At 34.6% G+C, this 13660-nt stretch overlaps 2 long non-coding RNA genes across 3 annotated transcripts; both read right to left on the bottom strand.

Annotated features, from left to right (window-relative positions):
* Positions 1-7276: 7276 nt before the first annotated feature.
* Positions 7277-9567, bottom strand: LOC137177299 (uncharacterized). 2 transcript variants are annotated; one of them, XR_010926060.1, is made up of 4 exons: positions 9106-9567; positions 8340-8401; positions 8113-8230; positions 7277-7653 (listed from the first exon to the last, which is right to left on the bottom strand). It is a non-coding gene; the product is annotated as an uncharacterized lncRNA (long non-coding RNA). The 2 variants fall into 2 exon arrangements; XR_010926061.1 differs by lacking the exon at positions 8340-8401 and having other exon boundaries at positions 9106-9562.
* A 3169-nt stretch (positions 9568-12736) lies between these two features.
* On the bottom strand, positions 12737-13595 carry LOC137177043 (uncharacterized). The gene is made up of 3 exons (XR_010925938.1): positions 13577-13595; positions 13041-13110; positions 12737-12950 (listed from the first exon to the last, which is right to left on the bottom strand). It is a non-coding gene; the product is annotated as an uncharacterized lncRNA (long non-coding RNA).
* Positions 13596-13660: the final 65 nt, after the last annotated feature.

Below are 13660 nucleotides of genomic sequence, written 5' to 3'. Positions count from 1 at the left end.
TAAACAAACAACATATATCATGTTAGTGAGTGAGCTTTAGAGGTGTTTAGTAAGTGGACTTTTGTTTTCTTTTTGTTGATAATTGGGCAGAACCAGGCTTTAAGTATTTATGCCAAGCTAATTAACTAACTGGCTCCTTGAGGTGGCTTCATATTCACCAAACATATTTAACAGTTATATCAACGCCCCAAGATAAAGTTTAAAAGACAGGCTCACATTTCATGTCTATCTTAAGACAACAGTCAGGAGCCCAAATGAACACTGAAACATGTTTTTCTTGCTGTAATCATTCCTCATGTTCATACTGACCATTAGAAGATCCCTTCATAATCCACTTACAGTGTAAGTGATGGGGGACAAAACTATAGATTTTCAGACTTCAAACTACTTGAGTGGTATTAATTTGAAGGAGTAGAATTACAACCATCAGAGAGAGGAAAACAGTGGAACTTTGCTACTACAATTCACCAAAACCCTGCAAACAATGACGTCTACTTGTTTGCTTAAGAGACAGCAACTTTAACCAAACCAAACAAACTTATCACTATACCTCCAAAGACCTTTAGTACAAGCTCCCATTTGTGACAGCCTGACTCATGCACACAGGTTGTAGGAGGACAACAGCTTGTTCTTTAATACTCCTACAAGACTAATCTGGACATAGTTAAAGTAAACTGTCAACTGTGTATTTTCACTTTTAATCAGTTAGTAAGTGCACAAAAATATTTTTGATCTATAATCACTGTTGTAAATTTCAACTGAATTCACACTAGAAACCTCACTTTGTGTTGTGAAGTGCAGCCTCACAGAGCTGCTTAACTGTAGACTCTAACCAGCCTTCCTTCTTGAATTAATGATCAGTTTCTTATAATTTAATATTAGTTTTGATATCTGTATTACATTCATGACATTTTTTTTAATCTCATCTCATTCATTGCACTTACATAAAAAGGATTTTTTTTTCTTTTTTTGTCAGAAGCTGAATTGTGTTTTTTGCTTTCCAGCACATGCAAACACATCCATGTATTACTCAAGAAAGATTTGTACTTAAGATTATACAAATCAAAGATACAATAAGTCTTCACTTAGTGGAAAATGACAGGTGAAGAAATCTACAAACAAATACAGTAATAATGTTTATAAAGATTATTGCTTTGCTTCTTCTGTTTCTCTAGATTTCTTCTTTGTGTCTGAGTCTCTCAGAGCTTTGCAGGGTGTGTTGTCAAGTGTGACTTCCTGTTTGACTAAACCAGAGAGGAAATTAGAGCTTGTTTGAGAAGAACTAGTCCTGCAAGCATCACTGGTAAGTACGTGACAAAACATACATGTTGGAATTCTGATATGCTTGCATTATTACATATCCAGTTTTCAGAGTGAGGCGCCACAGCTTCTCTCCACCAACCATAAAACCAACATACAGTTCTGAAAGTCCATGTCTAAAATATACTGGAAGTCTAACTTGTGTTGTTTACATTTTCTTCTATTATTTTGGTTTGTTTTGTCTTGTGTTTTGAAGTTCGTCATTTTAGGGATTTCATATTGAAAAGCTGCAAATGTGGAGGGTACCCTCTTGATTTTATCTAACTCAGGCTACTGAACCTTCATTTTAGTCTAAGTTGAATTTAACAATGAATTTTTTCATAAAACAGGAACTGTGTAATTGATTCCCATCATTTACATTTAAGTCTGACAGTATTTCAGGGCAAATATGAACAGAAGGAACAATTAGAGACCAACAACTATTTCAATGTACATACGGGCCTTAAGAATTATTGTCACACCAGCTGTTTGATGTGATGAAATTGGACCATTTTAACTGCGAATTTTGAGTTGCCACAAAGTGAAATGTGACAATGGGAAACAAATAAGGGTAATCCCCAAAGTTATGTGAGACATGTGAGATTTTCACTCAACAACAATAAGAGTCATTGCTGTAAAATCAATAACAGTAAAGGTCTAATCTTCACTTTGAGCAGCTACAACCTTTAAACACTGCTTTCATGTTAACACATCAGTAATTTCACACAACTATTATTTAAAATAACTTATGACATTTAGATTAATTTTAACAGTCTTCTCTCCATGGTTTAAAGTTTATTATTAACAAATGCAGTGAGATATTGAATTAAGGTATATGTTTTATTGTGTCATTTACATATTGTAGGTAAGAAAAATAGTATTTCTTCCACATCTGTTGAAGTATGAAGTTATATTCAATAAGTATTTCTTACTCTTATCTTTAAGTTTCACTTTTGAAGGTGGTTTTGACTTTTAAAGTAAAAGGAGTTCATCATTTCCTATAAAAGGTTTGTATAAATATACAATCATACTTTTAAATGTATAAATAATCCAACATTTTTAAGTCCAATTTAAATAGACTATAATGATATAATGCCTTATAAAACAGAGAATTTGTTTTTGAATGCAAAAAATGGTCTGCACATTGTTTTACCAGTCTTATTCTTTTAAATTATTGTGGACAGAAGAGCCTTGATTTCTCTCAAAAAAAGACACCGATTGAAAGTAAAGATTTAAAATCTTATTATATCCTGTTATTGTCTGTATTTTTAATCTGACCTGGTTTAAATTCTGATTTACTGACATTCAGCGGGCCACTGGGCCTCAGCAACTTAACCTGCACCTGAGATCCATTTCTACCTGACCAGAAGGACCATAGGTTGAGGTGGGATCTTCTTCTTCTATGCTGTGTTCTTTAAATGCTGGAGGTTTCCTGTTGTTTTGTACTCGACATTCTTGGAGTGCAATTGTCACAGTTTGAGATTAATCCCAACTCAGTTTATTCAGGAAGGTTTTGTGTTCATATCATGAGTGATTGAACGGCTCAAGTGGACTTTATTCCTTGAGCTAGTTTCATCAGAATCACCCCTTAAATCCTGGAAGAAAACGGTTCACATCAGCTTATTTGCTTTCATCTTATTCAGCCTTCTGTACCTTTTATTGCATTTCCAGACTATTTCAGGATTGTTGCATGTCAAAATTGATGCACTGCCTAGGTTATTGTACCTTACAAGTGTACATGTATAAAACCAGATGGACAGTACTGATCTGTTACTCAAGCATTAACATTTTCCTCTTAATCAGCAGTCTCGAGTTTGCTTCCAAAATTTCTTCTACAGTTTGCTTTGTTGCGTGTTACTGAACTTGACCACAAAGGATCTAAAGTTTGATTTTTAGCATCTTTTATAACAAAGATTCCAGTGACCAATGATATTCTATTTCACACATAACCAAGCTGGATTTTCTCTGAGGTTTTTAAGGCGCTCTGAATCCTGCAGTGTACTATTTCTATTAAACAATTTGTACCATGAAGAAGAAATCACTATATATTTTGATTTAAGGACTCTTCAGCTGTCAGAGGACCTGTGCTGGTGATGTGATGATACTATAAAATGTAAATATATAGTTATATAAAGTGGTAACTTTAGAAAGTCCTTGAGTAACTAAACTAATATTCAACCAGGATTTAGATTCTGACAGATAGTGAACCTCTGCTAATGAATGCGCTTTGATACGGACTGAATGAATGAGGAAATGAAACCGTGTGTCTGGTTCTGAAGAGGGAGGAGACGGAGAGAAACTCAGGGTTTGTTGAAGAAAACCTGCCAGCGAGCAGGTTAGCTTCACAGTCAGTTACTGCGGTAACTGACACCAAGTTTAAGTTAGCTCTCTTTCTGAAACTGAAAACCCAGTTTCCCTCAACTCAGGGTGAACAAACTCAGAGTTTTCACTAAACCTGCTTTCTGAAACAGGCCCCTGTACTACAAAGTAAGTTCAACATACTCAGGATATCTTTTCGTTATCTGGCTTCACTGAGCCTAACATTGTCCTTCCAGATAACCGGTAGCTGCTATCAACTAGCTCAGTCAATTTGGGGTTTTCCAGCTACGAGCGTGTTCATGTGAAAGAGGCGGGTTGTTAATTACAAGCAACATCATCAGAACCATGAATGAAGTAATTTTTTTTTTAAATTAAAAAGTAAAGCCAGACCGTTTCTGCTACCAAAGCAAAGACTGGGAAAGTAGTTAATGACTGAAATGTTGCATTTATAATCATGGAGCCAATTAACAGTGTGTGGATTTTTTTTTTTAGTCAAAGACAAGCATTCATTTTATTTCCAACTATCATCACATGGTTGTCTCATGTTATTCTGAGCTGCAGTGAAGGAATCAGAGGTTAAAAATCATCCACACTGTCAGCTGTCACTCCAGGGATAAAATAAACTTCACACAATTAAAATGCAGATGATCCCATCTTTGATAACACAATCTGAGGTGACCCAATACAGAAGAATAATAAACTCAAAGCTCATCATTTAATGCCTGTTAGAACATGTTTTGTAAGATGCATTAATACATTAAATGTGTTACAGCAGGTATTTGTTGGCGTGATAACTTATGGAGAGCCCTTTAATTCAAAACCCTACATCACCTATCCAGTCATCCTGCACTGCCACCCAGTGGATGACACCAATTGGACAGAAATTCAATCGCCTCTCTTGAATCGGAAGTAAAGAGAGAAAGGCCAAATCAAACTTTGGAAATAAGCAAAAGTCTAAGGCAGAGGAAATTGGTATTATTAATATTAATGTGTGCCCTCCAGTCTGTTGGTCAGTTGAACCATCATGGATAATCCCAGAACCTGAAGTCGATCTATGCTCACTGAATAATAACAAAAGATAGAGATCAGGAGAAATAGTCAAGGAAGTTAAGTCTCATCTGCAACAAAGATGGAGTTCATATTTACAGAATAAAAGATAAATAAAGAATTGGTTACTTTGGAGTAATCATTCCTGAATTAAGAATTAAAAACAGACGTATCAGATGTCAGTATTCACAGCAGAGATGTTGGCAATATTAAGGTGCACTTTGGTGGATAGAGGACAATAAAGCAGACAACTCAATTATATGCAGTGATTCAGGTGCAGCTTTAACTACAATAAGAGAAATCAAATCCAAGTCCAGATCTGATATACTGGCAGAGATTTATCAAACATTATACAGAATTCACAAAGCAGATTGTTAGAAGAAAATCTTATTTTGTCTGCTCCTTACTGAAAACATAAAACAATAGAAATAGATGGTCTGTTAATTACAATTACTTAACCACCAATACTAACAGTAACATGAGAAAAATCAAAATATACATTTAGAAATTTTAAGAACATTCAAGTCATTGTCCACATACAGAGCCACAGCCCTCCTGTTGGTCCCATTGATATAATACAGCTAGAGAGCAGGAAATCCTTCACAGAGGCCAGAATTCATCACATCCAAACTGCTTTATTTTGATGTAGTCTATCAAAAACTAAGCTTACATTTCAAAGCTTGTGAGGGCTCAACAAAGTTAATTTTTAACAGTAACGTTACCTGCAAGTTCAGACTCCTCACCTGTAGAGAACAGTAACTTCTTATCTTGAAAAACAAAACATTTCTCAACAAACTCCTGTCTTTTCCATGTGCTCTGAGCTGGTAGCTTCTCCAGCTTCATACATGGGGCACAATGGGCCCAGGTGTGTCTCATCCTGCTAATCAGCCTGTCCTCAGGTACCTGCCCCTAAATTTTGAGTGCACACTTATTCTCATCTTTATGGTAAATGCATTGAATAACGATAACTTGTGTTTCTGTTGGGGAGAGGTACAGAGGTTAACAGTTTAAAGTGTTTACATGTCAGCTGATGAAACATGTTTGTTTGACTGTGTCTACAGTATGATGAAGCAAATACAAACACAATGTAGTAGAGAAATGTGTTTTAACAAAAGGCTTTTTACAAAAACTGTCTTGTTTTTATCAAGTTGTTGATTTTTTGATGTGTTACAGATAAACTTTGACAGCTATGAAGCCGTTGTGTCGTTTGTCAATATACAAAATTTACACTGGAGGTTTCTGGTTAGCAGTGCCTGTATTTATATTTTTCATGATTGTCTTTGATTTTTTTTCTGGATGTAGTGAATAATGTTTGATCAATATTTCTTGTGTTTCCCGTGGTTATATTCGACACAGCTGGATCAGCTCTACAGTCTAAATAATAACAGATGTGTTTACCACTGTCAGCACAGTTTATTTCAATTGATGTCCTCCAACATCAGATATCAGAATGTGATATATTGGTGTCTGCATGTTACTGCTAAAAATGAGCTGTTTGACAAGCATCAACATATTTATAACCATTAATCCACAGTTTGTAAGTGGACTGTTCAGGCACTGAGTGACCAGGAGACATTTCTACTGGCAGCAAGTTCTCATTTTTTAAGTATTTGCATTTGTTTTGTACTTCAGACAGTTGTGACCACTGAGCCCTGGTCAGATGATGGTGATGAAGATATTCAATGATGATAGTCATACTATTACTATTACTTTTACCTGAACCCTGGTGTTCATCCTCTTGTGTTGGCACTAAGCTCGCTCTGCTCTCAGTTCATGTAGGTTCACTAATAGACACAGAAACTAAACCAAAATACTTTAAGGATGAGAGTTATCCTTCATACAGTACATACTGTATGTGATGTTTTTCTATGCTCCACCTTTTTGTGTGTGTGAACCAAGTGGTGGAATAAGACATGTTTTGCCTTTCATAATACTTTTTCTCTCACATCCTGATGACAGATGTTGTTGATCAGTGCATGAATTTACTACTCCTTCCAAAATGACATATTCATATAAGAGTTTATCTTGTGTGTGCATTTAGTCTGGCTGCTCTACTCTTTCCTGACCATCACAGTGCCAGTGTCAGTACAACCACTATGATCTTGGAGCACAGCTGACGTCACTCAGTCAAGCTCCTACAGTCTGGGGTTCCCCTCCCACATTGCACATGTTTGAATATAATTACTACACATATAATCATGTTTAATTTCCACTGTTCGTGTTGGAACATTAATACTTTTATTAATATAAAACCTCGTCTGGGCACCACCTTCCACAAATAACCTTTAGTGTCCGGAGGAAACATTAAAGCTTGAATTTAAGCTTCTTCTCCAAGCAGTGACCTCTGTTTACTGTTGCTCAAAGAAATCACACAACATCTTAGGATAAATGAAAACATTTATTTTTATTTATTAAAAGCTAAACGTCTTGACACACAATGAAGCATAAAGTAATAAATAAAAATAATGAATGATAATAAAAATAAAACAATATTGTTGAGAAATAGTGGCTTGAAGTGTGACTCGAGGATAACGTATCACAGTGGGGAATGCTGAGGGAAAATTATCACTTATTAGAAATGGTAATTCAAACTGGAATTTTGTAAAAAAAAAAAAAAAAAACCAAAGTGGTACAGTACAATATCTCAGTGCAGGTTTGCAGTATTTGGATATTTTTAGTAATCTTCAAAGGCTTTTGATATAAACCCTATGGAAACCAAGCCTACAGGATGGTTTAATCGTATCGTCTACTCCCCTCTATATAAACACAATGTTAGATTTCCCATAAAGAGGCCAAAGTAGAGCCAAACCTATTGAAATCCAAAAATAAAAAAATATTCTCCAAACACACAAAATAAATGAATTTCCAGTTAAAGTAAGGTATTGCACAACTGTCTTCTTGAAGTCTTTGAAATCCTCTTTGGTGCTCACAACAACACACGTCTGACCCTGCGTCTGTTCTTTGTCATCAGGTTGGTTTGGATCTTCGCTGTGGAAAAGAAGAAAATCAAACAATTGAATTTTCCATGTGATGTTTCAGGAGTCTTTTTAAAGGAAGTTACAGTATATTATAACTAAGATTCTTTATTAGTTGTTCATTGTCCACAAGGAGCATGGAAAGAACTAGATAATTTCTGCTGAAGATGCAAAAAGGGGAAATTTCTCTACAGGCTAGCATACAATTCACCATCTTGTAGGAATAACATTACCAGTGATAAATGAATAATTCATGAATATTTCGTTGGGTTTAAATAGAGCAGTTCTTTCAAGGAAATTCCTCTGGGCATCAACAGCTACTTTAAACTCACCACAACTAACTAAACTCTGATAGCGGTCTCTATTTCACACACAATTAGTTCCAAATTGCATAATTATTTCCAGACAACCTTAAAGAAATTGAAGTTTATCATTTTTTTCTCTTATCACAATATGTAAAGCATAACTCAACCTTCAAAGTCCAGCTCGTAGTAGTTTCTGTTCACTGTGAAGGGCATTTTGCTGTTGGGGTTTTGCTGGTACTTCCTCTCGATTTCATCACTGTTTACTGAGCATTCAGTTGTGCCCCTCTGCAGAAAAAAGGCCATTCAAATCATAATAATGCTGAAATGTATTTATTATTCAGAGACGAATAAAGTTTCTCAGCTAAATATGAAGTCCACTCTGCAGATAACTTACCTTGTATATGAACTCATACGATGTCCCACTGACTCCCTCAAACTGCCATTGTGGTTCGGTGCCTGCTTGATGAAATAGAGCAAGATGAAACATTTAACAACACTAACAGTGATTATTATTTTATTTTTTAAGGGGCATTAAAGCTGCACTAATCTATATTTTTATATGAATAATGTATCAAATGACTGTGTGATGTGAAAGATATCGATCATAATGACAAACCTATAAAGAATTCTGCAGTTACTCTCAGCTCTAGAGCTTTCTTCGCCTCTTTTAGTTCATTGTTTTGTTTTTTCTTAAAAGCTCTGATAAACCTTCTATATGCTACCTGCCCAGCAGGTACTGTAACAGCAGACAAAGTTAGTGACGACTCAGTGAATAAAGTGGAACATTTAGCTGAATATTTTTCTCATTAGTTGGTGGAGACCAAAAGAAAAGTTAAATAGAGAGTGAATATTGTATTTACAATCACTAACAACAGCAGATAATCCATACAGCAGCTTTAAGTAATCTAACTTAACATTTATCAGCTCTGTACTGCTGAACAACATTCAGGTACAGCAACACTGCTGTCTGCTGTAAAATGAATTAAGAATGTAATACTGTAGTTATTTTTCTTCATAAATAAGAGTCTAAAACCTCTAAATGTTTATTTCATTAACTTCTGTTCTTTTTATCCAATGGACAAGCCTCTTATATAACCCATTCCCTTTCCAGACCTTTATTTTTACAATAGGAAGGATTTTTCCTATTTTCCCATAATCACCTCCGGGGTGTTTCAGCTGACAGTTGGATCCGTTGGGACAGTTTCCTTTCAGGGCGAACTTGCAAACATGTCTGTAGTGGCAACTGTCACCTTTCCAACAGCCACCTTCATTGTAATTCCTGCAAGGCTTCCTCTACACACACAGATACAACTTAATAAAAATACAGAAGTTTTTTATCAGTGGAAAGATAAAAAGTTTGTATAAATACTGTATTAAAGTGGGTTTAATCTCCACTTCTCATGACTCAGCATCTTCTCTGTCCAGAAACACACCTGATCGTTGGTTTCTACATGAGAAGGAGACAAAGAAGAAAACATATCACATGTTCAGATGTTTGGTGGATATTTAACAAAGATGATGGAGGTGTTGATATCTTCAGATATAACTTAAAAGCTCTTTAGCCTGGCTTTAGATTAAGAATGATTTATAGACATTATTTACTTTACTATTTTATTCACTTATTTTATTGTATTAATGCTGTAAAATTATATTGTCTTTTTATTTCATTATTATTATTATTATTATATATTTTTTAATCCCTCATCAATTTTATTTATCTTTGTTTTTTTCATTGTTTTTTCTTTGATCTAGTTTTTATTTCACTCTATTTCATTATTATTATAACTTTAAATCTATTTTATTTTATTACATGTTAATAATTTTTTTTTCTTGTGTGCATTATTCTCAATTGTTTTTACTGTTCACTGTCTGCCTTAAGGCCTTAATATACTCCCAAGCAGACGAGTATACAGAGAGCACTTTTTGTAAAGTGAGACATTGTGATTTAACATTGAAAATAAACTTCTTTATTTGGCCTTCAATAGATTACAACTGGTTACAATAATATTTCTCTCTCCAGTTTCATTGCTGGGATCTGGTGACTCAGCAGTTTCCAGGTCCTGGGTGGATGTTTCAGGGACATCTGGACTTGTTGTTGACCTCTCTGTCAAACGATAAAGGAACTATCATGACTACAACACACCTGTAACAGTCATGCAATCTCTTGTTCATGACTGTTCATAAATTATTAAAATAGTTAAAGAAAATGTATTTGTTTTACACTTCAGGAGGATTTATAGTTGTGCCAAGTGAATACAGCATGAAGCAAGTTGAAGAAAGTCTCAGTTATCTTCTTTTTTAGTAGTCGTGGTCATATCACACTTTAAAAGTAGGTGACTGGTTCAGCGTCTGTGATGTTGCCACTACAGGTGAGGACACAGTAGGTCATCTCAGGTTCACATGATAAGGAGATGGTGGGTTTAGAGACAGGAGCTGATAGACAATCAAACAAAAACATTTCCTTTGAATTTAGGGTAGTTTTTTATAAACTAAGACAAACTTCATACACAATTCCTCCACTTACAGATAACCAGGAGTTGAGTCTTGCTGGTGACTTTGTTGTTGATCTCTACTGTGTAGCTGCCGCTGTCGTCTGGAGTCAGTCCTGTGATCGTCAGCGCTCCAGTTAAAGTGTTCAGTATACAACGATCTGCAAAATGCACAATTTTAGCTTCTAAACAGGGATTTTGTTGGTCACTCATGAGTGGGCAGCTGGAGAAATATGCACTTTAAAACACTAAACAGCTGATTTTCATACATAAAAAGTCTAGTTTTGATTTCCCACAGAAAAGCAAGTGAATCCCTTTTTTATAACCTGAATTCTTTTCATTTACTCATTGATAATTATGTAATTAAGGTATTTAATTGAGTTTTACAGAGATAATGAATTAATAAATCTTTGGATTGCAACATCCTCAGATATTTAGGGATAATCTGCACAATTTAAGGGCTTGTTGACCAAAACACATGAAAGTGATACCTTATTTAACAGTATATTTTTAATGGGCCTTAACATTTTAATAAAGGTGAAAATTCAGGGTCTGCAGTAATTGTATTTCAAATTTAATGAGTTATACTCCTTAAAATAAACTCAATTCATGCAGAAAACACATTCAAAACCCCTCGATTATAATATAATCCATTAATTTAGCCAAAATATCTGGGATAAACCCATTAAATACTGTGAAAGAATTCCTAAAAATATAATTAATGTCCAACTGAAAAATATTTCAGACTCCCAATTTAAACCAATATTTTAACCTAAATGTATCAAAAACTTCAAACTAATGTATAAAATCATTGATCTCTGGCTACCAAACACCTTGATTTAGATTAAAGTGGTACCTTTGAAATGTTGGTAGGAGAAAGTCCCGCCTCTGTACCACCCCACAGCAATAATGGGTCCATGTTTCCACACTATGCTCTTGATGGGATTCACCACAGAGGCTGGTGTGAGATCAGCTTTGTCACCTATTTTCCTGTAGAGTGGTTCTGCTGTAAAATAAAATAAAATAAAATAAAAACAAGTGAATGCAAGTTTCTCTGTTTAAAGTCGAGATGAAATGAAAAATGTCTTTTTAACCCTTTTAGATCACATCCCCGGTCATATTGTGCACCTATTTAACAATATAAATAATAAATAAATAAAAATAAATAAAAAATCAATTTATTTGTATTCTTATATCAAAATCCAATCAATTTCTTCCTGTAAAACAAAATATGATGTGTGCTTATGCAGCCTTGAACCAACCAGTTTAAACAGATAATATAATGACATCCACCCATCAATCTTCAACTTTTAGCATCACAGAGCTAAGATTCATTATGACATGCCCACCTTTCAATGTTAAATAAATAACATTCACTTACATAGAAACTGAGTCTCTCCTGATTGAATTACCATTACCACCTTCTGTATTTCCATCTTCAGGTTCCTTTATTATATAATTAATGCTCTGACCTGTAACTAAACCTGTGCAAGTATTTGTGGTCATGGATCTATAACAAGCCATTCAAAGAGCTGATGAGACCTTTTACCAAAAGGTAGGCGACTCTGAAATAACAATAATAATAATAATAAACTGACTTCATGGAAGCTATACCTCTGCTATAATTAAATAAGTTTGCAAGAAAAGTTTGCTACACAGAAATGTTCAAATTAAATAAGAACAGCAAAAATAATTATGATTATTATGATAAGCTAATGTATGTTATGATTTGGGGATGATAACAAGGTTGATGACTGATGCAGTAAGAAAACAATGTTTTGTTGATGTGCAATCAGAGATATCAGAAACATAGATGAGAGAACAGTGCAACGTCAACAACAGCACAAGCAGCACTTCTATGTGGAAGTAATAGGCATGTGATTAACAAGTGCAGATATTCTACAGTATTTGTATTTATCTCTTATCTGGATTAAACAAGTGGCATGTTCATATCAGCAGCAGCTGTAATAATTATAACCCAACAGCTACAGATTGTTTGGGGAAGGGGTGAGGACTGATGGGGCCCCGGGCAGAAGATCCCAAGGGGCCCATCTGACCAACTTTTGTTGGCATTATGTTCCCCAGAACACCTATTAAATAATCAGATATTAATCAAAAAGCATTTATGGAATCTAAACATTTTTATTTTGACACATTTATATTAACAGCGAAAATCAAACGTAATAAACTCCTAAAAACACATAGTTTAATATTAACCAAATAAGATGAAATAAGAAATGTAAACAACTTAAAAGTATAAAGTAAAGAAGTAAACAAATAAATATAAATAACAAGTGCAAATGAATTCAAAGCTAACTCTAAATGTTCTTTCTCTTCCCACAGTATGACATCAGCACTCATCAACATCTAGCTTAAACATTTTTCACACTAATGTTAGCAGAAAAAACATATATAATAATCTTCTTATCTGACTTCTTAACAGTAATAAATACATTTAGTTATGGATGGTGGTGTTGCTGTTGCTAAAGTGCTGGAGATGGTGGAAGTTGATGGACCTGAAAAAATAACGCGGAACATTTTGTCATGATGATTTTTAGAAAAGCATGACGTATCTCATCAACACCATTAGGATGCAATGAACTCACATTCATCAGGATCAGGACCTGGAGGGGGACTGGTTCCCTGTTTTTGTTGATAGGAACTTCACCAATGTTCCTGTGGAGAGATTAGAAACGGCTACTCTATGATACTAAGCAGCAATATTCACAAAGTATATTCAGAATGAGTTCATAGGAATTCCTGAAATTAATCTTAAATATTTCTTATGGCCTTATTAATTTATTTTATAAATTTATATAAATTTATATTTTTTGATTAATTCCATTTGACTTTAACCAGTTTCACAGGCTGGCTTCACAAGCCTTTCCAAAGCTAAAACTATTTATTTAGTTTACATTAGATTTTAATCAGTCTCATGTAATCTCAAGGTAAATAGCTAGCAAGCTAAACTCTGTTAGCTCGCTAGATAGCATTAGTCAAGTTCTTACCAACTCCTAAAACGTTAGCTAGCTAGCTTGCATGTTACATGACATCATATATCTTTGCTAACTAACTTTTTGGCTTCCCATTTACTATTATCAATCATCATTTATCATCATTCATTATTATATGATCCACTTACCACTGTCCTGCTTTCTTTTAATTGGTGCTTTCAACAGGTGAAATCCAACTGTCTTGGCTTTGGCCGTCAAACCTGTCACTGTCC

This window comes from Thunnus thynnus, chromosome 24, assembly GCF_963924715.1.
Source record: "Thunnus thynnus chromosome 24, fThuThy2.1, whole genome shotgun sequence".
In the NCBI taxonomy this organism is placed as follows: domain Eukaryota; kingdom Metazoa; phylum Chordata; class Actinopteri; order Scombriformes; family Scombridae; genus Thunnus; species Thunnus thynnus.
This window is presented reverse-complemented; position numbering and strand designations above follow the sequence as displayed.